Below are 25161 nucleotides of genomic sequence, written 5' to 3' on the forward strand. Positions count from 1 at the left end.
CCCCCCGACCAATCAGCTCCCTGTAATGTGGTGACCTCAGAAATATTCCCGGCTCAGCCCGGTTACAACCTTGGCAGAATGGTTACAGAAAAAGTAATAATTAAAATAGTAGGGTTTTACTAATATTTATAACTTACAAATATTAAAAAAATTAAGAAAAAAAAGTTCCAGAATTTTATCGCTATGTTAGTCTGTCCTAAGCCAGTAGGTCAAGTGAAAGGAATAGCTGAGACTTAGCTCAGCCAGATTATTGTGGTCTTTGCTGCCAGAGGTCGCGAGTTCAAGCCTGCCTATATGCTGAACTTTTTGTCAGCAATTTTTGTGTTTTTTTTACATCAAAATGTTCGTCTCTGTCCTGTGATGACGCACATTACTTTTCTCTTTCAAAAGTGTTACCGTGGCGACGCTAGACGCGAAAAAGCGCTCGTCCCCTTCATCTGGTCCATATTTGATAGTTCTCCAAAAGTCACCAAATTTTGCATGCAAGCCAGGCCTGGCGATACATTTGATATTTCATGGTTTGCATTAATGGGCGTGGCCTAACGGCTCAACAGCGCCCCCTAGAATACTTTTCTCTGCCATAACTTTTGAATGGTTTGACATAAAGAGTCGTGGGTGGTGTCATGGGACTCAGTATTGAGTCCTTGACCTTCATTGGCCTGAATTAGCCCCGCCCCTTCTTCTGATTGGTTGTCCCGATTTTCTGCCATAACTTTTGAATGGTTTGACATAGAGAGTCGTGGGTGGTGTCATCAGACTCTGTATGGAGTCCTTGACCTTCATTGGCCTGAATTAGCCCCGCCCCTTCTTCTGATTGGTTGTTCCTTTTTTCTGCTATAACTTTTGAATGGTTTGACATAGGAAGTCGTGGGTGGTGTCATTTCTGATATGCTTATGGGGGGCGGTGGACGTGAGTGCGAGGGCCCGTTCATCGCTGCTTGCAGCTTTAATTATTATTATTATTTTTCTTCTGACAAAGTGAAGGCCTTTTTGCCCCCCTTAACATGCCCAAAAAGTCACCAAATTTTGCACCCTAGTCAGGCCTGGCGAAAAATTTGATATTTAATGGTTTGCATTAATGGGCGTGGCAAAATGGCTCAACAGCGCCCCCTTGAAAACTTTGTGCCTCAAGCCCCACGATACGGTTTGACGTACATGCACGAAAATCGGTACACACCTGTATCATGGGACAACTTAAAGAAAAGTCTCTTGGCGTGATGCCCGAAACCGAACAGGAAGTCGGCCATTTTGAATTAATCGTGTCACTTTGGCGCAATTTATGCCATTCCTTCGGCAGTTAATTCAGCCCGAACCGTAACGTGCACCCAGGTGTATTATACATCAAAATGTGCGTCTCCCTCCTGCGACCACACGCATTACTTTTCTCTTTCAAAAGCGTTACCGTGGCGACGCTAGACGCCAAAAAGCGCGCCCACCCTTCATCTGGTTGGTTCAGACAGAAAAAACTTTGCGCCTCAAGCCCCATAATACGGTTTGACGTACATGAACGAAAATTGGTACACTCCTGTATCATGTCGCAACTAAAAGAAAAGTCTCTTGGCGCCATGGCCGAAATCGAACAGGAAGTCGGCCATTTTGAACATTCTGAATTAATTGCGTAATTTTGGAGCAATATATGCCATTCTTCGAGAGTTAATTCAGCCTGAACCGTATCGTGAACCCAGATGTGTTATACATCAAAATGTGCGTCTCCATCCTGCGACTACACGCATTACTTTTCTCTTTCGAAAGTGTTACCGTGGCGACGCTAGACGCCAACAAGCGCACCCCCCCTTCATCTGATTGGTCCATATTTGATAGTTCCCCAAAAGGCACCAAATTTGGCATGCAAGCCAGGCCTGGTGATAAATTTGATATTTCATGGTTTGCATTAATGGGCGTGGCAAAATGGCTCAACAGCGCCCCCCGGAAAACTTTGTGCCTCAAGCCCCACAATACGGTTTGACGTACATGCACGAAAATCGATACACACCTGTATCATGTCGCAACTTAAAGAAAAGTCTCTTGGAGCCATGGCCGAAACCGAACAGGAAGTCAGCCATTTTGAATTAATTGTGTAATTTTGGCGCAATTTATGCCATTCCTTCGGCAGTTAATTCAGCCCGAACCGTAACGTGCACCCAGGTGTGTTATACACCAAAATGTGCGTCTCCATCGTGCGACACCACGCATTACTTTTCTCTTTCAAAAGTGTTACCGTGGCGACGCTAGACGCGAAAAAGCGCACCCACCCTTCATCTGATTGGTCCATATTTGATAGTTCTCCAAAAGTCACCAAAATTTGCATGCAAGCCAGGCCTGGCGATAAATGTGATATTTCATGGTTTCCATTAATGGGCGTGGCCTAACGGCTCAACAGCGCCCCCTAGAATACTTTTCTCTGCCATAACTTTTGAATGGTTTCACATAGAGAGTCGTGGGTGGTGTCATGGGACTCTGTAATGAGTCCTTAAGCTTCGTTGGCCTTAATTAGCCCCGCCCCTTCTTCTGATTGGTTGTCCCGATTTTCTGCTATAACTTTTGAATGGTTTGACATAGAGAGTCTTGGGTGGTGTCATGGGACTCTGTAATGAGTCCTTAAGCTTCGTTGGCCTTAATTAGCCCCGCCCCTTCTTCTGATTGGTTGTCCTTTTTTTATAATAAAATTGCCGCGAGCCGCCAGTCGCTCTCGCGCTGACTCCCGCTTCCTGATTCAAACGTCTGCCGGCCCTGCCCCCTGACCAATCAGTGGCGAGTAGGGTGATGGCGGCCCCGCCCCCCGACCAATCAGTGGCGAGTAGGGTGATGACGGCGCCGCCCCCCGACCAATCAGTGGCGAGTAGGGTGATGACGGCCCCGCCCCCCGACCAATCAGCTCCCTGTAATGTGGTGACTTCAGAAATATTCCCGGCTCAGCCCGGTTACAACCTTGGCAGAATGGTTACAGAAAAAGTAATAATTTAAATAGTAGGGTTTTACTAATATTTATAACTTACAAATATTTAAAAAATTAGGAAAAAAAAAGTTCCAGACATTTTATCGCTATGTTGGTCTGTCCTAAGCCAGTAGGTCAAATAAAAGGAATAGCTGAGACTTAGCTCAGCCAGATTATTGCGGTCTTTGCTGCCAGAGGTCGAGAGTTCAAGCCTGGCTTGATATGCCAAAATTTTTGTCAGCAATTTTTGTGTTTTTTTTACATCAAAATGTTCGTCTCTGTCCTGTGACGACGCACATTTCTTTTCTCTTTCCCCTTCTTCTGATTGGTTGTCCCGATTTTCTGCCATAACTTTTGAATTTGAGTGGAGTTTGCGCGCGCAGCTCCCGCGGGGGGAGGGGCTGATGTTCAGCGCGGCCGCCATCTTGGTCGAGGCGCCGCATTGACTGCCTGAGAACGTCGGGCGTGGCCGCCATCTTGGATCGGTATCGCTTTAACTCTAGAGCGTTCACTTCTATTGTGGAAGGAGGTGTCTGCATAAGTAAAATAACTATAACTCACTTGATTTTCAACCGACTTTCACGCGGTTCGCTTTGTTACAAACGGCAGACATGTAGCTATGATACAGGATGGTTGATGTACGTTAAATATGCAAGCTTTCATGATAAAATACGTTCTGCAGGTAGTCACACTTCAGGTATACACACACACACACACACACACATATATATATATATATATATATACACACACACACACACACACACACACACACACACACACACACACACACACACACACACACACACACACACAATATACAAAATACAGTATAGCATATTAATGAATGTATTAATATATTTGAATAACAGACATAACAAGCTTAAAAACAAAAAACATAACGGATGACAGCATACAATTGTCATAATGGAGAAAAAAAAGAAACATTTGGAAGGAGTGTGTGTGTGAGGAATTGTATATTAGTGTTATAAATTGAAATTATATAATAATGCAATCGCTATGATATATAATTTTACAATATAATACAGTCAAAAATATATGAAATGAAGCAACATACAATGCAATAATACAATATGCTATATTACTGGGTACGCTAATATGAAATAACAACATGTAATATAATATGGTATAATAGATTAATATAATATCATACATTCTGGACCATGAGATACAGCTGTACTGTATGATCGTCGTTCATTTGAGTGATCAGATTTTTTTTTTCATGGTTTGCATTAATGGGCGTGTCCTCACGGCTCAACAGCGCCCCCTAGAATACTTTTTTCTGCCATAACTTTTGAAAGGTTTGACATAGAGAGTCGTGGGTGGTGTCATGGGACTCGGCATTGAGTCCTTGACCATAATTGGTGACAATTAGCCCAGTCCCTTTTTCTGATTGGTTGTCCCTATTTTCTGCTATAACTTTTGAATGTTTTGACATAGAGAGTCGTGGGTGGTCTCATGGGACTCTGTAATGAGTCCTTGATCTTCTTTGCCCTGAATTAGCCCCGCCCCTTCTTCTGACTGGTTGTCCCTTTTTTCTGCTATAACTTTTGAAGGGTTTGACATAGGAAGTCGTGGGTGGTGTCATTTCTGATATGCTTATGGGGGGCGGTTGACGTGAGTGCGAGGGCCCGTTCATTGCTGCTTGCAGCTTTAATTATTAGGGCCCGAGCACCTTCAGTGCGAAGGCCCTATTGTATCTGTAGGAATTTTTATTATTAGGGCCCGAGCACCTTCAGAGCGAAGGCCCTATTGTATTTGCAGGAATTTTTATTATTATTATTATTATTATTTTCCTGACAAAGTGAAGGCCTTTTTGCCCCCCTTAACATGCCCAAAAAGTCACCAAATTTTGCACCCTAGTCAGGCCTGGCGAAAAATTTGATATTTAAAGGTTTGCATTAATGGGCGTGGCAAAATGGCTCAACAGCGCCCCCTTGAAAACTTTGTGCCTCAAGCCCCACGATACGGTTTGACGTACATGCACGAAAATCGGTACACACCTGTATCATGGGACAACTTAAAGAAAAGCCTCTTGGGATCATGCCCGAAACCGAACAGGATGTCGGCCATTTTGAATTAGTCGTGTCATTTTGGCGAAATTTATGCCATTCCTTCGAAAGTTAATTCAGCCCGAACCGTAACGTGCCCCCAAGTGTGTTATACATCAAAATGTGCGTCTCCATCCTGCGACAACACGCATTACTTTTCTCTTTGAAAAGCGTTACCGTGGCGGCGCTAGACGCCAAAAAGCGCGCCCACCCTTCATCTGGTTGGTTCGACAGAAAAAACTTTGTGCCTCAAGCCCCATAATACGTTTTGACGTACATGAACGAAAATCGGTACACACCTGTATCATGTCGCAACTTAAAGAAAAGTCTCTTGGCGCTATGGCCGAAACTGAACAGGAAGTCGGCCATTTTGAACATTCTGAATTAATTGCGTAATTTTGGAGCAATATATGCCATTCCTTCGAGAGTTAATTCAGCCCGAACCGTATCGTGAACCCAGGTGTGTCATACATCAAAATGTGCGTCTCCATCCTGCGACTACACGCATTACTTTTCTCTTTCAAAAGTGTTACCGTGGCGACGCTAGACACCAACAAGCGCACCTCCCCTTCATCTGATGGGTCCATATTTGATAGTTCCCCAAAAGGCACCAAATTTTGCATGCAAGCCAGGCCTGGCGATAAATTTGATATTTCATGGTTTGCATTAATGGGCGTGGCAAAATGGCTCAACAGCGCCCCCCGGAAAACTTTGTGCCTCAAGCCCCACAATACGGTTTGACGTACATGCACGAAAATCGCTACACACCTGTATCATGGCACAACTTAAAGAAAATTCTCTTGGAGCCATGGCCTAAACCGAACAGGAAGTCGGCCATTTTGAAATCTGATTGGTCCATATTTGATAGTTCTCCAAAAGTCACCAAATTTTGCATGCAAGACAGACTTGGCGATAAATTTGATATTTCATGGTTTGCATTAATGGGCGTGGCCTAACGGCTCAACAGCGCCCCCTGGAATACTTTTCTCTGCCATAACTTTTGAATGGTTTGACATAGGAAGTTGTGGGTGGTGTCATGGGACTCTGTAATGAGTCCTTAAGCTTCGTTAGCCTTAATTAGCCCCGCCCCTTCTTCTGATTGGTTGTCCCTTTTTTCTGCTATAACTTTTTAATGGTTTGACATAGGAAGTCGTGGGTGGTGTCATGGGACTCTGTAATGAGTTCTTAAGCTTCGTTGGCCTTAATTAGCCCCGCCCCTTCTTCTGATTGGTTGTCCCGATTTTCTGCTATAACTTTGGAATGGTTTGACATAGAGAGTCGTGGGTGGTGTCATCAGATCCTTTATAGAGTCCTTGACCTTCATTGGCCTGAATTAGCCCTGCCCCTTCTTCTGATTGGTTGTTCCTTTTTTCTGCTATAACTTTTGAATGGTTTGACATAGGAAGTCATGGGTGGTGTCATTTCTGATATGCTTATGGGGGGCGGTGGACGTGAGTGCGAGGGCCCGTTCATCGCTGCTTGCAGCTTTAATTATTATTATTATTTTCCTGACAAAAGGAAGGCCTTTTTGCCCCCCTAAACGTGCCCAAAAAGTCACCAAATTTTGCATGCAAGTCAGGCCTGGCGAAAAATTTGATATTTAATGGTTTGCATTAATGGGCGTGGCAAAATGGCTCAACAGCGCCCCCTTGAAAACTTTGTGCCTCAAGCCCCACGATACGGTTTGACGTACATGCACGAAAATCGGTACACACCTGTATCTAGGCGCAACTTAAAGAAAAGTCTCTGGGAGTCATGTCGAGAAACCGAACAGGAAGTCGGCCATTTTGAATTAATCGTGTCATTTTGGCGAAATTTATGCCTTCATTCGGCAGTTAATTCAGCCCGAACCGTAACGTTCCCCCAAGTGTGTTATACATCAAAATGTGCGTCTCCGTCCTGCGACCACACGCATTACTTTTCTCTTTCGAAAGCGTTACCGTGGCGACGCTAGATGCCAAAAAGCGTGCCCACCCTTCATCTGATTGGTTCAGACAGAAAAAACTTTGCGCCTCAAGCCCCATAATACGCTTTGACGTACATGAACGGAAATCGGTACACACCTGTATCATGTCGCAACTAAAAGAAAAGTCTCTTGGCGCCATGGCCGAAACCGAACAGGAAGTCGGCCATTTTGAACATTCTGCATTAATCGCGTAATTTTGGAGCAATATATGCCATTCCTTCGAAAATTAATTCAGCCCGAACCGTATCGTGAACCCAGATGTGTTATACATCAAAATGTGCGTCTCCATCCTGCGACTACACGCATTACTTTTCTCTTTCCAAAGTGTTACCGTGGCGACGCTAGACGCCAACAAGCGCACCCCCCCTTCATGTGATTGGTCCATATTTGATAGTTCCCCAAAAGGCACCAAATTTTGCACCCAAGCCAGGCCTGGCGAAAAATTTGGTATTTAATGGTTTGCATTAATGGGCGTGGCAAAATGGCTCAACAGCGCCCCCTTGAAAACTTTGTGCCTCAAGCCCCACAATACTGTTAGACGTACATGCACGGAAATCGGTACACACCTGTATCATGGCGCAACTTAAACAAAAGTCTCTTGGGGTCATGCCCGAAACCGAACAGGATGTCGGCCATTTTGAATTAATCGTGTCATTTTTGCGAAATTTATGCCATTCCTTCGGCAGTTAATTCAGCCCGAACCGTAACGTGTCCCCAAGTGTGTTATACATCAAAATGTTCGTCTCCATCCTGCGACTACGCGCATTACTTTTCTCTTTCAAAAGTGTTACCGTGGCGACGCTAGACGCCAAAAGGCGCGCCCCCCCTTCATCTGATTGGTCCATATTTGATAGTTCTCCAAAAGTCACCAAATTTTGCATGCAAGCCAGGCCTGGCGATAAATTTGATATTTCATGGCTTGCATCAATGGGCGTGGCCTAGCGGCTCAACAGCGCCCCCTAGAATACTTTTCTCTGCCATAACTTTGGAATGGCTTAACATAGAGAGTCTTGGGTGGTGTCATGGGACTCTGTAATGAGTCCTTAAGCTTCGTTGGCCTTAATTAGCCCCGCCCCTTCTTCTGATTGGTTGTCCCGATTTTCTGCTATAACTTTTGAATGGTTTGACATAGAGAGTCGTGGGTGGTGCCATCAGATTCTGTATGGAGTCCTTGACCTTCATTGGCCTTAATTAGCCCCGCCCCTTCTTCTGATTGGTTGTCCCTTTTTTCTGCTATAACTTTTGAATGGTTTGACATAGGAAGTCGTGGGTGGTGTCATGGGACTATGTAATGAGTCCTTAAGCTTCGTTGGCCTTAATTAGCCCCGCCCCTTCTTCTGATTGGTTGTCCCGATTTTCTGCTATAACTTTTCAATGGTTTGACATAGGAAGTCGTGGGTGCTGTCATTTCTGATATGCTTATGGGGGGCGGTGGCCGTGAGTGCGAGGGCCCGTTCATTGCTGCTTGCAGCTTTAATTATTATTATTATTATTTTCCTGACAAAGTGAAGGCCTTTTTGCCCCCCTTAACATGCCCAAAAAGTCACCAAATTTTGCACCCTAGTCAGGCCTGGCGAAAAATTTGATATTTAAAGGTTTGAAATAATGGGCGTGGCAAAATGGCTCAACAGCGCCCCCTTGAAAACTTTGTGCCTCAAGCCCCACGATACGGTTTGACGTACATGCACGAAAATCGGTACACACCTGTATCATGGGACAACTTAAACAAAAGTCTCTTGGGGTCATGCCCGAAACCGAACAGGATGTCGGCCATTTTGAATTAGTCGTGTCATTTTGGCGAAATTTATGCCATTCCTTCGAAAGTTAATTCAGCCCGAACCGTAACGTGCCCCCAAGTGTGTTATACATCAAAATGTGCGTCTCCATCCTGCGACAACACGCATTACTTTTCTCTTTCAAAAGCGTTACCGTGGCGACGCTAGACGCCAAAAAGCGCGCCCACCCTTCATCTGATTGGTTCGACAGAAAAAACTTTGTGCCTCAAGCCCCATAATACGGTTTGACGTACATGAACGAAAATCGGTACACACCTGTATCATGTCGCAACTAAAAGAAAAGTCTCTTGGCGCCATGGCCGAAACCGAACAGGAAGTCGGCCATTTTGAACATTCTGAATTAATTGCGTAATTTTGGAGCAATATATGCCATTCCTTCGAGAGTTAATTCAGCCCGAACCGTATCATGAAACCAGATGTGTTATACATCAAAATGTGCGTCTCCATCCTGCGACTACACGCATTACTTTTCTCTTTCAAAAGTGTTACCGTGGCGACGCTAGACGCCAACAAGCGCACCCCCCTTCATCTGATTGGTCCATATTTGATAGTTCCCCAAAAGGCACCAAATTTGGCATGCAAGCCAGGCCTGGCGATAAATTTGATATTTCATGGTTTGCATTAATGGGCGTGGCAAAATGGCTCAACAGCGCCCCCCGGAAAACTTTGTGCCTCAAGCCCCACAATACGGTTTGACGTACATGCACGAAAATCGCTACACACCTGTATCATGGCACAACTTAAAGAAAAGTCTCTTGGAGCCATGGCCGAAACCGAACAGGATGTCGGCCATTTTGAATAAATTGTGTCATTTTGGCGAAATTTATGCCATTCCTTCGGCAGTTAATTCAGTCCGAACCGTAACGTGCCCCCAGGTGTGTTATACATCAAAATGTGCGTCTACATCCTGCGACACCACGCATTACTTTTCTCTTTCAAAAGTGTTACCGTGGCGACGCTAGATGCCAAAAGGCGCGCCCCCCCTTCATGTGATTGGTCCATATTTGATAGTTCTCCAAAAGTCACCAAATTTTGCATGCAAGCCAGACTTGGCGATAAATTTGATATTTCATGGTTTACATTAATGGGCGTGGCCTAACGGCTCAACAGCGCCCCCTAGAATACTTTTATCTGCCATAACTTTTGAATGGTTTGACATAGGAAGTTGTGGGTGGTGTCATGGGACTCTGTAATGAGTCCTTAAGCTTCGTTGGCCTTAATTAGCCCCGCCCCTTCTTCTGATTGGTTGACCCGATTTTCTGCTATAACATTGGAATGGTTTGACATAGAGAGTCCTGGGTGGCGTCATCAGATTCTTTATGGAGTCCTTGACCTTCATTGGCCAGAATTAGCCCCGCCTCTTCTTCTGATTGGTTGTCCCTTTTTCTGCCATAACTTTTTAATGGTTTGACATAGGAAGTCGTGGGTGGTGTCATGGGACTCTGTAATGAGTCCTTAAGCTTCGTTTGCCTTAATTAGCCCCGCCCCTTCTTCTGATTGGTTGTCCCGATTTTCTGCTATAACTTTGGAATGGTTTGACATAGAGAGTCGTGGGTGGTGTCATCAGATTCTTTATGGAGTCCTTGAACTTCATTGGCCTGAATTAGCCCCGCCCCTTCTTCTGATTGGTTGTCCTTTTTTTATAATAAAATTGCCGCGAGCCGCCAGTCGCTCTCGCGCTGACTCCCGCTTCCTGATTCAAACGTCTGCCGGCCCCGCCCCCTGACCAATCAGTGGCGAGTAGGGTGATGACGGCCCCGCCCCCCGACCAATCAGTGGCGAGTAGGGTGATGACGGCCCCGCCCCCCGACCAATCAGCTCCCTGTAATGTGGTGACTTCAGAAATATTCCCGGCTCAGCCCGGTTACAACCTTGGCAGAATGGTTACAGAAAAAGTAATAATTAAAATAGTAGGGTTTTACTAATATTTATAACTTACAAATATTTAAAAAATTAGGAAAAAAAAGTTCCAGACATTTTATCGCTATGTTGGTCTGTCCTAAGCCAGTAGGTCAAATAAAAGGAATAGCTGAGACTTAGCTCAGCCAGATTATTGCCGTCTTTGCTGCCAGAGTTCGAGAGTTCAAGCCTGGCTTGATATGCCAAAAGTTTTGTCAGCAATTTTTGTGTTTTTTTTACATCAAAATGTTCGTCTCTGTCCTGTGACGACGCACATTACTTTTCTCTTTCCCCTTCTTCTGATTGGTTGTCCCGATTTTCTGCCATAACTTTTGAATTTGAGTGGAGTTTGCGCGCGCAGCTCCCGCGGGTGGAGGGGCTGATGTTCAGCGCGGCCGCCATCTTGGTCGAGGCGCCGCATTGACTGCCTGAGAACGTCGGGCGTGGCCGCCATCTTGGATCGGTATCGCTTTAACTCTAGAGCGTTCACTTCTATTGTGGAAGGAGGTGTCTGCATAAGTAAAATAACTATAACTCACTTGATTTTCAACCGATTTTCACGCAGTTTGCTTTGTTACAAACGGCAGACATGTAGCTATGATACAGGATGCTTGATGTACGTTAAATATGCAAGCTTTCATGCTAAAATACGTTCTGCATGTAGTCACACTTCAGGTATACACACACACACACACACATATATATATATATATATATATATATATATATATATATATATATATATATATATATATATATATATATATATATATATATATATATATATATATATATATACACACACACACACACACACACAATATACACAATACAAAATACAGTATAGCATATTAATGAATGTATTAATATATTTGAATAACAGACATAACAAGCTTAAAAACAAAAAACATAACGGATGACAGCATACAATTGTCATAATGGAGAAAAAAAAGAAACATTTGGAAGGAGTGTGTGTGTGAGGAATTGTATATTAGTGTTATAAATTGAAATTATATAATAATGCAATCGCTATTATATATAATTTTACAATATAATACAGTCAAAAATATATGAAATGAAGCAACATACAATGCAATAATACAATATGCTATATTACTGGGTACGCTAATATGAAATAACAACATGTAATATAATATGGTATAATAGATTAATATAATATCATACATTCTGGACCATGAGATACAGCTGTCCTGTATGATCGTCGTTCATTTGAGTGATCTGATTTTTTTTTTTCATGGTTTGCATTAATGGGCGTGTCCTCACGGCTCAACAGCGCCCCCTAGAATACTTTTTTCTGCCATAACTTTTGAAAGGTTTGACATAGAGAGTCGTGGGTGGTGTCATGGGACTCGGCATTGAGTCCTTGACCATAATTGGTGACAATTAGCCCAGTCCCTTTTTCTGATTGGTTGTCCCTATTTTCTGCTATAACTTTTGAATGTTTTGACATAGAGAGTCGTGGGTGGTGTCATGGGACTCTGTAATGAGTCCTTGATCTTCTTTGCCCTGAATTAGCCCCGCCCCTTCTTCTGACTGGTCGTCCCTTTTTTCTGCTATAACTTTTGAAGGGTTTGACATAGAGAGTCGTGGGTGGTGTCATTTCTGATATGCTTATGGGGGGCGGTTGACGTGAGTGCGAGGGCCCGTTCATCGCTGCTTGCAGCTTTAATTATGGGCATGCCAAGTAGTGGCATGACCATATTGCAATCGTCCAGAATGGCCCAAAAGGCAATGTTGCTAGCGTTTCGCTAACATGCTAAAGTCGCAAAGGTCCCACTGCGCACCAGCGGGTGTAAAGCATGACCCCGCTCTGTTGTGGAAAAAAAAAATCCCCAAAAAATGAAACACGGCCGAGAAAACCTGAAAAATGAAGGCGTTAAATTAGTATCTAGAAAGGTTTCCCTTTTCTTATTATTATTATGGGCATGCCAAGTAGTGGCATGACCATATTGCAATCGTCCAGAATGGCCCAAAGGGCAATGCTGCTAGCATGCTAAAGTCGCAAAAGTCCCACTGCGCACCAGCGGGTGTACAGCATGACCCCGCACTGATGTGGAAAAAAAAATTCCCCAAAAAGTAAAACACGGCCGAAAAAATGAGGAAAAACATGAAAATGAAGGCGTAAATTAGTACCCAGAAAAGGTTTCCCTTTTCTTATTATGGGCATGCCAAGTAGTGGCATGACCATATTGCAATCGTCCAGAATGGCCCAAAGGGCAATGCTGCTAGCATGCTAAAGTCGCAAAAGTCCCACTGCGCACCAGCGGGTGTACAGCATGACCCCGCACTGATGTGGAAAAAAAAAATCCCCAAAAAGTAAAACACGGCCGAAAAAATGAGGAAAAACATGAAAATGAAGGCGATATATTAGTATCTAGAAAAGGTTTCCCTTTTCTTATTATTATGGGCATGCCAAGTAGTGGCATGACCATATTGCAATCGTCCAGAATGGCCCAAAAGGCAATGTTGCTAGCGTTTCGCTAACATGCTAAAGTTGCAAGGGTCCCACTGCGCACCAGCGGGTGTAAAGCATGACCCCGCACTGATGTGGGAAAAAAAAATCTCCAAAAAATGAAACACGGCCGAGAAAACCTGAAAAATGAAGGCGATATATTAGTATACAGAAAGGTTTCCCTTTTTTTATTATTATTATTATTATTATTCCGCACTCTTTTTTCGTCCGTTAATACGGCCCGAACCGCAACGTGCAGCCATGCATGGCATACATCTTTGGATGCGTCTCCATCGTGATTCGATGGGTATTACTTTTCTCAGTAATAGGGGTTACCGTGGCAACGCTAGATGCCAAAAAGCAAAAAAAAAGGCGAAAATTCCCGCGCTTATTGCTCGGCCGAACTTTATCGTAGAGACATCGTTCAAAGCTTGAAACATTCGGCCCGATAGTCTTTAAAGGACCATACAACTTCATCATGCTAGTTATTACGGTTTTTGCGATATTTAACTTTCAATTTAAAAAAAAAATCACTTTTATTTTGGACGCTTGTTGCTAGGCAACGGTTTATCGTACAGACATCATTACAACATTGACCAACCCGGGACGCTTTGTACTGCAACATATTTTAGTCTCGTCATGCTTGCTATTACGGTTTTTGAGATATTCCACATTGTTCATTTTGATGCTAACGGAACTTCGGATGCTTGTTGCGCGGCAACGTGGTATCGCAGAGACTTGGTTCCAACGTTAAAAGACTCAGCTTCATGTGGACTACAACATACTGAGGTCTCATTACGCTGTCGTTTACAGCTTTTGAGATATTAAAGCCAAATTGTCCCATTCTATCCTATGGGGCTTGTTACCATGGCAACAAAAACCAATGCATTTGTATGGGGGACCATGTGAATAAACAATCTGTTAATGCTGCCCGAACCGGAATGTGCACCCATGCATGGCATATATCGTTGGATGCGTCTCCATCGTGCCTCGATGGGCATTACTTTTCTCAGTCAAAAGTGTTACCGTGGCAACGCTAGATGCCAAAAAGCAAAAAAAAAGGCAAAAATTCAGACGCTTATTGCTTGGTCGAACTTTATCGTAGAGACATCGTTCAAACTTTCAAACACTCGGCCCGATTGTCCCTAACGCTACGTACAACCTCATTATGCTAATTATTACAGTTTTTGCGATATTGGCCTTTCATTTTTTTTTTTATTTCTGTTTGAATTTGGACGCTTGTTGCTAGGCAACAGGTTATCGTAGAGACATCGTACAAATGTCCCCTGACTCGGCACGCTGTGGAGTTCAACATACTCAAATTTCATGAAGCTGGCATTTAAGGAAATTTTATGTCAAAATCCAGGCCAAATGGCCCCATTCATTCAAATGGGGTTTTGTACCATGGTGAAAAAAAAACCTATCCGTTAACGTAGCCTGAACCGGAACATGCTCCCATGCATGGCATACATCGTTGGATGCGTCTCCATTGTGCCTCGATGGGCATTGCTTTTCTCAGTCAAAAGCGTTACCGTGGGGACGCTAGACGGCAAAAAGCGCGCCCCATTAATAGCTATTGGGAGCACAGGAATGAATGAAATACAACCGTAAACACCTCAAACTGACATAAAACCGCCCCCAACACAAACACTGCAGCCCCAAACCAGAGCAGCGAGAGGGCTCGAATGGGCGGTAGGGCATGCCCATATCAAAATTTCCAGAAATTTTCTAGTTATTATTATTCTTATTCCGCACTTTTTTTCGTCCGTTAATACGGCCCGAACCGCAACGTGCACCCATGCATGGCATACATCGTTGGATGCGTCTCCATCGTGATTCGATGGGCATTACTTTTCTCCGTAATAGGGGTTACCGTGGCAACGCTAGTTGCCAAAAAGCAAAAAAAAAGGCGAAAATTCCCACGCTTATTGCTCGGCCGAACTTTATCGTAGAGACATCGTTCAAACTTTCAAACACTCGGCCCGATAGTCACTAAAGGACCATAAAACTTCATCATGCTACTTATTACGGTTTTTGCGATATTTAACTTTCAATTTAAAAAAAAAATCTATTTTATTTTGGACGCTTGTTGCTAGGCAACGGTTTATCGTACAGACATCATACAACATTGACAAACCCGGGACGCTTTGTACTGTAACATATTTTAGTCTCGTCATGCTTGCTATTACGGTTTTTGAGATATTCCACATTGTTCATTTTGATGCTAACGGAACTTCGGATGCTTGTTGCGCGGCAACGCGGTATCGCAGAGACTTTGTTCCAACGTTAAAAGACTCAGCTTGATGTGGACTACAACATACTGAGGTCTCATTACGCTCTCGTTTACAGCTTTTGAGATATTAAAGCCAAATTGTCCCATTCTATCCTATGGGGCTTGTTACCATGGCAACAAAAACCTATGCATTTGTATGGGAGAGCATGTGAATAAACAATCTGTTAATGCTGCCCGGACCGCAATGTGCACCCATGCATGGCATATATCGTTGGATGCGTCTCCATCGTGCCTCGATGGGCATTACTTTTTTCAGTCAAAAGTGCTACCGTGGCAACGCTAGATGCCAAAAAACCAAAAAAAAGGCGAAAATTCAGACGCTTATTGCTCGGCCGGACTTTATCGTAGAGACATAGTTCAAACTTTCAAACACTCGGCCCGATTGGCACTAACGGAGCCTAGAACCTCATTATGCCATTTTTTTAAGTTTTTGTGATATTGACCTTTCATTTTTTTTTAAATTTCCATTTGACTTTGGACGCTTGTTGCTAGGCAACAGATTATCGTAGAGACATCATACAAATGTTCCCTGACTCGGCACGCTGTGACCTTCAACGTATTAAAATTTCATGAAGCTGTGATTTAAGGAAAGTTTAATGTAAAATCCATGCCAAATGGCCCCATTCATTCGGATGGGTTTTTTTAAACCATGGTGGAAAAAAAACCTATCCGTTAACGTAGCCTGAACCGAAACGTGCACCCATGCATGGCATACATCGTTGGATGCGTCTCCATCGTGCCTCGATGGGCATTGCTTTTCTCAGTCAAAAGCGTTACCGTGGGGACGCTAGACGGCAAAAAGCGCGCCCCATTAATAGCTATTGGGAGCACAGGAATGAATGAAATACAACCGTAAACACCTCAAACTGACATAAAACCGCCCCGAACACAAACACTGCAGCCCCAAACCAGAGCAGCGAGAGGGCTCGAATGGGCGGTAGGGCATGCCCATATCAAAATTTCCAGAAATTTTCTAGTTATTATTATTCTTATTATTCCGCACTTTTTTTCGTCCATTAATACGGCCCGAACCGCAACGTGCACCCATGCATGGCATACATCGTTGGATGCGTCTCAATCGTGATTCGATGGGCATTACTTTTCTCAGTAATAGGGGTTACCATGGCAACGCTAGTTGCTAAAAAGCAAAAAAAAAGGCGAAAATTCCCGCGCTTATTGCTCGGCCGAACTTTATCGTAGAGACATCGTTCAAACTTTGAAACACTCGGCCCGATAGTCTTTAAAGGACCATACAACTTCATCATTCTAGTTATTACGGTTTTTGCGATATTTAACTTTCAATTTAAAAAAAAAATCACTTTTATTTTGGACGCTTGTTGCTAGGCAACGGTTTATCGTACAGACATCATTACAACATTGACCAACCCGGGACGCTTTGTACTGCAACATATTTTAGTCTCGTCATGCTTGCTATTACGGTTTTTGAGATATTCCACATTGTTCATTTTGATGCTAACGGAACTTCGGATGCTTGTTGCGCGGCAACGCGGTATCGCAGAGACTTGGTTCCAACGTTAAAAGACTCAGGTTGATGTGGACTACAACATACTGAGGTCTCATTACGCTGTCGTTTACAGCTTTTGAGATATTAAAGCCAAATTGTCCCATTCTATCCTATGGGGCTTGTTACCATGGCAACAAAAACCAATGCATTTGTATGGGGGACCATGTGAATAAACAATCTGTTAATGCTGCCCGAACCGGAATGTGCACCCATGCATGGCATATATCGTTGGATGCGTCTCCATCGTGCCTCGATGGGCATTACTTTTCTCAGTCAAAAGTGTTACCGTGGCAACGCTAGATGCCATAAAGCAAAAAAAAAGGCAAAAATTCAGACGCTTATTGCTCGGTCGAACTTTATCGTAGAGACATCGTTCAAACTTTCAAACACTCGGCCCGATTGGCACTAACGGGCCGTACAAGCTCATTATGCCAATTATTAAAATTTTTGCGATATTGACCTTTCATTTTTTTTTTAAATTTCCATTTGACTTTGGACGCTTGTTGCTAGGCGACAGATTATCGTAGAGACATCGTACAAATGTTCCCCGACTCGGCACGCTGTGGCCGTCAACATATTCAAATTTCATGAAGCTGGGATTTAAGGAAATTTTATGTCAAAGTCCATGCCAAATGGCCCCATTCATTCGGATGGGATTTTTTTACCACGGTGAAACAAAAACCTATCCATTAATGTAGCCTGAACCGCAACGTGCACCCATGCATGGCATACATCGTTAGATGCGTCTCCATGTTGCCTCGATGGGCATTACTTTTTTCAGTCAAAAGTGTCACCGTGGGGGGCGCTAGACGCCAAAAAGCGCACACCTTTAATAACTATTGGGAGCACAGGAATGAATGCAATACAACTGTAAACACCTCAAACTGACATAGAACCACCCCGAACACAACCACTACAGCCCCAAACCAAAGCAGCTGGAGGGGTCGAATGGGCCGTAGGGCATGCCCATGTCAAAATTTCGTGAAATTTTCTAGTTATTATTATTATTATTATTCTTATTCCGCACTTTTTTTCGTCCGTTAATGCGGCCCGAACCGCAACGTGCACCCATGCATGCCATACATCGTTGGATGCGTCTCCATCTTGCCTCGATGGGCATTACTTTTCTCCGTAATAGGGGTTACCGTGGCAACGCTAGTTGCCAAAAAGCAAAAAAAAAGGCGAAAATTCCCACGCTTATTGCTCGGCCGAACTTTATCGTAGAGACATCGTTCAAACTTTCAAACACTCGGCCCGATAGTCACTAAAGGACCATAAAACTTCATCATGCTAGTTATTACGGTTTTTGCGATATTTAACTTTCAATTTAAAAAAAAAATCACTTTTATTTTGGACGCTTGTTGCTAGGCAACGGTTTATCGTACAGACATCATTACAACATTGACAAACCCGGGACGCTTTGTACTGCAACATATTTTAGTCTCGTCATGCTTGCTATTATGGTTTTTGAGATATTCCACATTGTTCATTTTGATGCTAACGGAACTTCGGATGCTTGTTGCGCGGCAACGCGGTTTCGTAGAGACTTGGTTCCAACGTTAAAAGACTCAGCTTGATGTGGACTACAACATACTGAGGTCTCATTACGCTGTCGTTTACAGCTTTTGATATATTGAAGCCAAATTGTCCCATTCTATCCTATGGGGCTTGTTACCATGGCAACAAAAACCAATGCATTTGTATGGGGGACCATGTGAATAAACAATCTGTTAATGCTGCCCGAACCGGAACGTGCACCCATGCATGGCATATATCGTTGGATGCGTCTCCATCGTGCCTTAATGTGCATTACTTTTTTCAGTCAAAAGTGTTACCGTGGCAACGCTAGATGCCAAAAAGCAAAAAAAAAGGCGAAAATTCAGACGCTTATTGCTCGGCCGGACTTTATCGTAGAGACATCGTTCAAACTTTCAAACACTCGGCCTGATTGGCACATACGGACCCTACAACCTCATTATGCCAATTTTTAAAGTTTTTGCGATATTGACCTTTCTTTTTTTTTTTTAATTTCCATTTGACTTTGGACGCTTGTTGCTAGGTAGCAGGTTATCGTAGAGACATCGTACAAATGTTTCCCGACTCGGCACGCTGTGGACTTCAACATACTCAAATTTCATGAAGCTGGGATTTAAGGAAATTTTATGTCAAAATCCAGGCCAAAAGGCCCCATTCATTCGGATGGGATTTTATACCACGGTGAAAAAAAAAACCTATCCGTTAACGTAGCCTGAACCGGAACATGCACCCATGCACGGCGTACATCGTTAGATGAGTCTCCATCTTGCCTCGATGGGCATTACTATTCTCAGTCAAAAGCGTTACCGTGGCAACGCTAGATGCCAAAAAGCGCGCCCCATTAATAACTATTGGGAGCACAGGAATGAATGAAATACAAGCGTAAAAACACCTCAAACTGACATAGAACCCCCCCGAACACAAACACTACAGCCCCAAACCAAAGCGGCGAGAGGGGACGAATGGGCGGTAGGGCATGCCCATATCAAAATTTCATGAAATTTTCTAGTTATTATTATTATTATTATTATTATTATTATTATTATGGGCATGCCAAGTAATGGCATGACCATATTGCAATCGTCCAGAATGGCCCAAAGGGCAATGTTGCTAGCATTTTGCTAACAAGCTAAAGTCGCAAAAGTCCCACTGCGCACCAGCGGGTGTACAGCATGACCCCGCTCTGATGTGGAAAAAAAAAATCCCCAAAAACTAAAACACGGCCGGAAAAACGAGGAAAAACATGAAAATGAAGGCGATATATTAGTATCTAGAAAAGGTTTCCCTTTTCTTTTTATTATGGGCATGCCAAGTAGTGGCATGACCATATTGCAATCGTCCAGAATGGCCCAAAGGGCAATGCTGCTAGCATGCTAAAGTCGCAAAAGTCCCACTGCGCACCAGCGGGTGTACAGCATGACCCCGCACTGATGTGGAAAAAAAAAATCCCCAAAAAGTGAAACACGGCCGAAAAAATGAGGAAAAACATGAAAATGAAGGCGTAAATTAGTACCCAGAAAAGGTTTCCCTTTTCTTATTTTTATTATGGGCATGCCAAGTAGTGGCATGACCATATTGCAATCGTCCAGAATGGCCCAAAGGGCAATGCTGCTAGCATGCTAAAGTCGCAAAAGTCCCACTGCGCACCAGCGGGTGTACAGCATGACCCCGCACTGATGTGGAAAAAAAAAATCCCCAAAAAGTAAAACACGGCCGAAAAAATGAGGAAAAACATGAAAATGAAGGCGATATATTAGTATCTAGAAAAGGTTTCCCTTTTCTTATTATTATTAGTGCCACGGCTGCGCCACGTGGCACGCCTCCTCCATTGAGCTGCGCAAGCTCAATGGAGGAGGAGTGCCTCGTGCGCAGCACGAGGCACTCATACTATTGCTCAGGCTTATTTATTATTTATTATATATTCTTCCGTAAAAACTTTGTCCGGCTACTCCTCCTACAGCTTTGAGAAAACGCGAAAAGTAAAAACGTAGAAACGTGCGCCTTAATCGGGAATCGATGGGTATGACTTTTATTAGCGATTGGCGTGCACGTTTTTGCGCAACGTGCACAAACGTGCGCTTTTTGCCCCATCCGGAACGCATTGCGTGAACTTTGGGGCCTCACCACTCGCACACCGTTACTCGAAAAATTATGAACCGATTTAGAAAGTTGTAGGCCCTGAATTTAACTACAGTCCTGTGGATTTTCAGAACGATGGCACGAATAGTTTTTGCACGAAGTGCAAAAACATTTCCAAATTTCCAAACTAATGGGGAGCTCATTTTCCCTATGTATTCCTATGGCGCCATTCAAAGCGGATGGGAAAATGTCGAGAAAAAAGACAAAATTCACCTTTTTTCTGAGTCACGTATCTTTCTCATACTTGCACGTAGAAACGTCATTCAAACTTCAAAACGGAGGAAAACTTCTCTTCTCTCTCCAAACCCGAAACAGTTTTTTCCTAAAATGTACACTTTTCAAGATATGAGCCCTCAAGCGAGGACTGGAAATCACTTTTTTTCAAATCTAGAGCACGGGAGTCAGTTTGCTAGAGTGTAGTTACACTGGAAAAAAAACATGATTTCTTATTTGTAACTCGAGGTCACGGCCAAACCGTAAAAGGTAGACAGATAATTTTTGGTCAGAATATAGACATAGGTGTTGTGATTTATAAAATGTGACTTTGACAGGCGTGGTGTGCACAAAATTTTAACGGGGGCGCCAACAGACACGCCAGTTCCTGTCTCTCTCTTCATTGACTCCCATGTTAAATGAAGTTTTCTTAAAAAAAATCTCATTTTTGTTTTCGAATTGCCGTTACTAACACATTTTAAGGAATATCTGTATGAAAATAACATTTAGATAATCTGGTAGGTTCTCCGTTTCTCAAAATGTTTTCGTTTTTCTGCTAAGAGCTACGGTTTGAGCGCAAAGTGGAATGATTTCAGGTTTGTCACAACCAAAAATCCAGCTGAGTCATTCCCGCTCCCTCTGTATCAGGCTCTTGTTGCCCGTAGCAACCAGAGCTCAGCTGTACTGATTAGACTGACCCAGAACTGGTCACATGACTCACTCAGTACAGAATTCATAGTATAACCTGGAAAATGGAGAAATCTGAACCCTGACCTTTTAACCTTAGATGAACACACACACACACACACACACACACACACACACACACACACACACACACACACACACACACAAACACACGATAGGTGTTATTATGGGATGTCAGGTGTTTTTATAGGATGTTAGTGTTATTATGGGATGACAGGTGTTTTTATAGGATGTTAGTGTTATTATGGGATGTCAGGTGTTTTTATAGGATGTTAGTGTTATTATGGGATGGCAGGTGTTTTTATAGGATGTTAGTGTTATTATGGGATGGCAGGTGTTTTTATAGGATGTTAGTGTTATTATGGGATGGCAGGTGTTTTTATAGGATGTTAGTGTTATTATGGGATGACAGGTGTTTTTATAGGATGTTAGTGTTATTATGGGATGTCAGGTGTTTTTATAGGATGTTAGTGTTATTATGGGATGGCAGGTGTTTTTATAGGATGTTAGTGTTATTATGGGATGGCAGGTGTTTTTATAGGATGTTAGTGTTATTATGGGATGTTAGTGTTATTATGGGATGGTAGGTGTTTATTATGGGATGGTAGTGTTATTGGTGTTAGCGGTCCCGTTAGCGGTTCTGTTAGCGGTCCTGTTAGCGATCCCGTTAGCGGTCCCGTTAGCGGTCCAGTTAGCGATCCCGTTAGCGGTCCAGTTAGCGACCCCGTTAGCGGTCCCGTTAGCAATCCCGTTAGCGGTCCCGTTAGCGGTTGTTAGCGATCCCGTTAGCGATCCCGTTAGCGGCTTGGTTAGCGATCCCGTTAGCGGCTCGGTTAGCGGTCCCGTTAGCGGTTCAGTTAGCGATTCCGTTAGCGATCCCGTTAGCGGTCCCGTTAGCGGTCCAGTTAGCGATCCCGTTAGCGGTCCAGTTAGCGACCCCGTTAGCGGTCCCGTTAGCGGTTCCGCTAGCGGTTGTTAGCGATCCCGTTAGCGGTCCCGTTAGCGGTTCAGTTAGCGATTCCGTTAGCGATCCCATTAGCGGTCCCGTTAGCGGTCCAGTTAGCGATCCCGTTAGCGGTCCAGTTAGCGACCCCGTTAGCGGTCCCGTTAGCGGTTCCGCTAGCGGTTGTTAGCGGTCCCGTTAGCGGTTCTGTTAGCGGTTCTGTTAGCGGTCCTGTTAGCGGTTCCGTTAGCGGTTGTTAGCGGTCCCGTTAGCGATCCCATTAGCGGCTCGGTTAGCAATCCCGTTAGCGGCTCGGTTAGCGGTCCCGTTAGCGGTTCAGTTAGCGATTCCGTTAGCGATCCCGTTAGCGGTACCGTTAGCGGTCCAGTTAGCGATCCCGTTAGCGGTCCAGTTAGCGACCCCGTTAGCGGTCCTGTTAGCAATCCCATTAGCGGTCCAGTTAGCGACCCCGTTAGCGGTCCCGTTAGCGGTTCCGCTAGCGGTTGTTAGCGGTCCCGTTAGCGGTTCTGTTAGCGGTTCTGTTAGCGGTCCTGTTAGCGGTTCCGTTAGCGGTTGTTAGCGGTCCCGTTAGCGATCCCATTAGCGGCTCGGTTAGCAATCCCGTTAGCGGCTCGGTTAGCGGTCCCGTTAGCGGTTCAGTTAGCGATTCCGTTAGCGATCCCGTTAGCGGTACCGTTAGCGGTCCAGTTAGCGATCCCGTTAGCGGTCCAGTTAGCGACCCCGTTAGCGGTCCCGTTAGCAATCCCATTAGCGGTCCCGTTAGCGGTTCCGCTAGCGGTTGTTAGCGATCCCGTTAGCGGTTCTGTTAGCGGTCCCGTTAGCGGTTCCGTTAGCGGTTGTTAGCGGTCCCGTTAGCGACCCCATTAGCGGTCCCGTTAGCGACCCCATTAGCGGCTCGGTTAGCGGTCCCGTTAGCGATCCCGTTAGCGGTCCCGTTAGCGGTTCCGTTAGCGATCCCATTAGCGGTCCCGTTAGCGGTCCCGTTAGCGGTCCCGTTAGCGGTTCCGTTAGCGGTTGTTAGCGGCTCGGTTAGCGATTCCGTTAGCGGCTCGGTTAGCGGTCCCGTTAGCGATCCCTTTAGCGATCCCGTTAGCGGTTCAGTTAGCGATCCCGTTAGAGGTTCCGTTAGCGGTTCTGTTAGCTATCCCGTTAGCGGTCCCGTTAGCGGTCTTGTTAGCGGTTTTATTAGCCTATTACATGTTTTCTGTAATAACTTTTGAATGGTTTGACATAGAGAGTCATGGGTGGTGTCAAATGACTAAGTATCGAGTCCTTGACCTTCATGGGTGCAAATAAGCCCCGCGATCATCCGGCAGTAGTCCGTGGCACTTCAAAATTTCCCGGGAATTTTGTCTAGTTATTCTTATTATTCCGCACTTTTTTTCGTCCATTAATACGGCCCGAACCGCAACGTGCACCCATGCATGGCATACATCGTTGGATGCGTCTCCATCGTGATTCGATGGGCATTACTTTTCTCAGTAATAGGGGTTACCATGGCAACGCTAGTTGCTAAAAAGCAAAAAAAAAGGCGAAAATTCCCGCGCTTATTGCTCGGCCGAACTTTATCGTAGAGACATCGTTCAAACTTTGAAACACTCGGCCCGATAGTCTTTAAAGGACCATACAACTTCATCATTCTAGTTATTACGGTTTTTGCGATATTTAACTTTCAATTTAAAAAAAAAATCACTTTTATTTTGGACGCTTGTTGCTAGGCAACGGTTTATCGTACAGACATCATTACAACATTGACAAACCCGGGACGCTTTGTACTGCAACATATTTTAGTCTCGTCAAGCTTGCTATTATGGTTTTTGAGATATTCCACATTGTTCATTTTGATGCTAACGGAACTTCGGATGCTTGTTGCGCGGCAACGCGGTATCGCAGAGACTTGGTTCCAACGTTAAAAGACTCAGGTTGATGTGGACTACAACATACTGAGGTCTCATTACGCTGTCGTTTACAGCTTTTGAGATATTGAGGCCAAATTGTCCCATTCTATCCTATGGGGCTTGTTACCATGGCAACAAAAACCAATGCATTTGTATGGGGGACCATGTGAATAAACAATCTGTTAATGCTGCCCGAACCGGAACGTGCACCCATGCATGGCATATATCGTTGGATGCGTCTCCATCGTGCCTTAATGTGCATTACTTTTTTCAGTCAAAAGTGTTACCGTGGCAACGCTAGATGCCAAAAAGCAAAAAAAAAGGCGAAAATTCACACGCTTATTGCTCGGCCGGACTTCATCGTAGAGACATCGTTCAAACTTTCAAACACTCGGCCTGATTGGCACATACGGACCCTACAACCTCATTATGCCAATTTTTAAAGTTTTTGCGATATTGACCTTTCTTTTTTTTTTTAATTTCCGTTTGACTTTGGACGCTTGTTGCTAGGTAACAGGTTATCGTAGAGACATCGTACAAATGTTTCCCGACTCGGCACGCTGTGGACTTCAACATACTCAAATTTCATGAAGCTGGGATTTAAGGAAATTTTATGTCAAAATCCAGGCCAAAAGGCCCCATTCATTCGGATGGGATTTTGTACCATGCTGAAAAAAAAAAACCTATCCGTTAACGTAGCTTGAACCGGAACATGCACCCATGCATGGCGTACATCGTTAGATG

Source organism: Cololabis saira, chromosome 17 (assembly GCF_033807715.1).
Source record: "Cololabis saira isolate AMF1-May2022 chromosome 17, fColSai1.1, whole genome shotgun sequence".
Lineage (NCBI taxonomy): Eukaryota > Metazoa > Chordata > Actinopteri > Beloniformes > Belonidae > Cololabis > Cololabis saira.